Source organism: Theobroma cacao, chromosome 7, assembly GCF_000208745.1.
Source record: "Theobroma cacao cultivar B97-61/B2 chromosome 7, Criollo_cocoa_genome_V2, whole genome shotgun sequence".
NCBI classification, from domain to species: Eukaryota; Viridiplantae; Streptophyta; class Magnoliopsida; order Malvales; family Malvaceae; genus Theobroma; species Theobroma cacao.
In genome coordinates, this window is record NC_030856.1 from 17500160 (window position 1) to 17504655 (window position 4496).

The 4496-nt window shown below is 33.3% G+C and overlaps 1 long non-coding RNA gene across 2 annotated transcripts; it reads right to left on the minus strand.

The window, feature by feature from the left end:
- On the minus strand, positions 693-3897 carry LOC108662896. 2 transcript variants are annotated; one of them, XR_001928754.1, is made up of 4 exons: positions 3715-3897; positions 3548-3630; positions 3092-3215; positions 693-929 (listed from the first exon to the last, which is right to left on the minus strand). It is a non-coding gene; the product is annotated as an uncharacterized LOC108662896 (long non-coding RNA). The 2 variants fall into 2 exon arrangements; XR_001928753.1 differs by having other exon boundaries at positions 3548-3634.

Sequence of the window (4496 nt, forward strand, 5' to 3'; positions counted from 1 at the left end):
TACGGATGGAGAAGTAAAGTGAGGATAGATAATGGACCAAAGAGAAAGGGAGGAAATTGGTGCATGAAATTTGAGTGGGGATGAATGGGTCCAATGAAAAGTGAGGAATAAGTAAGGAAATGAAAGGTGAAGGAAAAGGTTTGTGTGAAAAACCGCACCTTCGAGAGAAAAGAAAGAGAATCAGTTTTGAAAGAAGAGAAGAGTAAAGAAGAAGAAGAAAAAGGGAGAAAAAAGAAAAGCTGGAGGAAGGTTTGGTTTTGGAGGAATTGGAGAAAAATCGAGACGTTTTCCTCCCATATGCCATTGTTGGAGCTTAAGAAGGCATGGGTGATTCGGCTTAATGATTCCAAGGTAAGGAAGGTAAAAGTTGTCATTTTGTTTGAATGTATGCTTTGTAAACCGATTGTAATGTGAGATTGTGCTTGTGGTAGCAAGGATCTTCAAGGATTCAAAGAACCGGATTCGTGCATGCGACTTGTTCTTAAAAGTACGTAACGACCTTCTTCCCGATCGTTATAGGCGTTCGAGACTTGCGAGTGAACCCCGTCAAATCCCGAACAAGTCGTAGTTGAGATTCCTGATAATTAAATTGAACATTCTAGTGCATAAGTAAATCGACTTTTAATATTAATACTATCATTTACTTAAACTAAATAAATAGCTGTAATTAAGGTGTAGCAACTAGATAACAATATCCATGTTTAACCAACTTCAAGATAGTTTCAACATCACACTTAGAATCCATTACACAACCTCAAGGTTTTAGCAAGTACATTTTCGATAAACTAATAATTTTTATAAGTTTGACTATTTACCCAACATGACCCTTATGCAGCAGAGTGACTCGGAGTGGAAGTCTAAGAGATGCCATTACCTACGTCGCAGCAAATCTTAATATACTAGGCAATACACTTGAGTTGATCACTTATCTGCAAAATGAAGATAAGGGGGTGAGTCTCACAAACTCAATAATCATCGGCTCTGTGAGTAGGGTGTAGATGGGAAACAAGCCAAGGATAGATAATTTGAACATTAAAAACATATGAATATATATAAACAATTATATATATGTAAACCCAAAAGTTGTGTAACGAAATAATCACTTCAAGTAATACAATAAAACCAGTGCAAGTAAAAGATTTCGACCGTCGAAATCATTTGTTGTAATATATTCTTTGTAAGAGAGCATTCACACACACACAAGAAGTCCATTCGAAAAATAAGTTTCACTTGAATTGATGCATGAATTTCAAGATTAGCTGTATGTTACCTTAAGTTGGAATTGGAGTTTATTTCTAAGGAAAAATTGAGAAATCATGATTTGGTATTTCTATCTCTCATTTAAGGATTTTTTTTTCTATGTTTCAGTTTTTTTTTTGTGATTTTCTTTTGCTCGAGGACTAGCGAAATCTTAAGTTTGGTGGTGTGGTAATTCTATTTTATAGAATTATTTTACTCCAATTTTGTTATTAAATATTAGCTAAGTCCTCAATTTTCAATTGTTATTTTATTCATTTTTTAGTAGTTTTTATAATTAGGGTACTTTAAGTTAGTTATTTTAATTTTATGTTTTTCTTGTTAATTTGGTTATTATTTATTGGTTTTTATTTCTTTTATAGGATTAAAGGTGATTGGGCTTAATTTTGGAAAATAAGGTGTAGACAGACCCAAAATCTGCTTGCATATACTTTGGTATTCCAGCTCTATCTCGAGTTACAGAACTCCAAATGATGCGATTCTTAGACCAGTGGAAAGCTAAGATACAGAGCTACAACTTTAATGAAGATTAATTTGCCCAATTCTGCTTCGAAGATAGAGAAAATCACATCGGAAAATGGCTAGACGTACTGTGCCGGGAATGGAATTTTGTAAAGACTGATAATTAATTTTTGGGCCTTTCATTACACTTTTAAGCCCAATTAAACCCTAGGTCAGCTGAAGGAACTTTAGGTTAAGTCTATTAGTATAAATAGGATATGTTTAACAACAACAAAAAAAAGCACACAACTTTTGAGAGATTCAAGAAGTTACAAGTTGAGGCTGAAACTTGGAGATTAAGGCGAAAAATATTGTTTTGTTTTCTTCTTTAGCTTTTATCTTTCTTGATACTTTCAATGGTTGAATTTTATACAATGTTATTTTATTTTGCAATTATGAGTAGCTAAACTTCTTTCTCTAGGATTGCAATTGAACTCACATGCAGTTTAAGTTTTTAATCTCTTTCTTACTTATTTTAATGGAATTTGAATTGTTTATTCCAATTTGTTCTTAATGCTTTTAATTGTCTGATCACCAATTAAATTGATCTAGGAACCTAAACAAACTTGGGAAAGAGAGTTTAGAGTAGACTAAAATTGGGATAGCATATGATCAAATTAATTGATTTGCGTATAGGATAGGGATATACCTATAGGCCATATGTAGCCAGATTAGAGCCTGAACTTAATGAGTTTGTTTTAATTTCAATTCACATAGGGATATAGTGTTTTGATTAAAATAGATATTTTTATAGGACAAGTCGGGAGACCCTTATAAATAATTGAGGACTCTAGGTTAGCAATTTAACCTGTTGAAATAAGTTAAGGAAGAGAGGTAAGATTTAGATGAAGTGTGAGGGATATTGTAATCTTAGGCTTATTTGATTTGATATTTTCTAAAGTTATTATTATTTTGATTTTTCTTATTGGTTTTAATTTCAGTTAATTAGTTTTAGTTAATTACTTAATTTTGATTGTTTGGATAAGATTATATTGTTATAATTTTAGTACTTAGTAAAGTTTTAGAGCAATTCTCTGTGGGATTGATACTCTACTTGTTATTATACTGTCTACTCGATACGTATACTTGCGTGGTAGGAGAAAAACTGACATTTCCCTATTTCTAAAACCCTTTACATATATAGCTTATATATATATATATATATATATATTTCCAAAACAATTTTAAAAGTCATGGCATCCACAATTGCCTAGCCTTTCTACCAACTCATACTTTCCACAATAACAGTGTATAAATCTTAATCATATAGTTATATATGAAACATCATTCTATATATTACGGAATCTTTTTGAAATAGACACCTCTTACTCACCTCACAATATTAGGACACTACATTGCTATTGGTTTGGGTGCGTCTCTAGCTAATTTTACTTGCCGGTCACCCGTTATCTCCTCCAGTACACCACCACAGCAAACCTTCCTCACTTGCAAACTTCCTAGCAAGAAATTAAACTCAATCTACTTAATTATACACATATATGGGCAGCAACTTGATTAATGAATCCTTAATCAAATTTCATATTTTTCATCCTCATCATTCACAATAATCTAACATGCAATCTATGAACTTTCAACCAACCAAATCCAATACAACATAATGTACTCTCATTGCATGCTCACTTTTCATTTTTTTTTTTTTTACTTTGAATCCCTCACATAAGTCACAAATTCCTCACATCCTCGATCACCATTGCTACCACAAGCACAAGTAATCAATATCCATCTTACTTTTCTTTCCACCCATGATCTCAAGGTTTCAAGCACTTACCCATTATTTGTCTTGCTTAAACTCACAATACTTTCAAGAACAAGCCGCATGCATGCACCAGATTCTTTGGATCCTTGTAGATTCTTGCTACCACAAGCACAATCTCACATTACAATCAGTTTACAAAGCATGCATTCAAACAAAATGACAACTTTTACCTTCCTTACCTTGGAATCACTAGGCCGAACCACCACTTCGTCCTTCAACCTCCAACAATGGCATGCAAGAGAAAACCTTTCGATTTTTCTCCAATCTTTCCCAAAATTGAGCCTCCTCCAACTTGTTTTCTTCTTCCTCCTTTCTCTTTTCTTTTTTCTCCTTTCTTCCCTTCTTTTGCTTTCAAGGCCGATTCTCTTTCTTTTCTCTCAAAGGTGCAGTTTTTCCAAGCCTTTCCTCACATTTCCTTTCTTTATTTATTCCTTAACTCCCATTGGAATAATTCATTTTTCCACTCAAATTTCATGCACCAATTTCCTCCCTTGCTCATTGGTCCATTATCTATCCTCACTTTACTTCTCCATCCACCACCTTCACTATCCATCTTTTCTTCCTTTATTATTTATTTCATACACCACCTTATTCCTCTAATCCTATTTCATGCACCACCTTCACCGTATATATTATTTGGTCATTCATTAATCTATTTAAGTCACATGCATCCCACATTTTGCTTTCCTCATTTGGCCACCTAATGCACTAATCTCATTACATGCAAATAAATTTAGTTTTATTCTTCCTTTTTCTTCACATGGTGGGGTCCCACATGTTCCCTACTCACTTTCTCGTTTTTACATGCTATCATTTACATGTAATAGTGAATTTACATGCACATCTCATTATCCCACATAATCTAACTTTCCTTGGTTAGTTAATTTCCATTTAACTTCAAAGGTTGAACTTGCACATAAGTCCTCAAATGTTTCCTTATTTACCATTTGACCCTCCAACT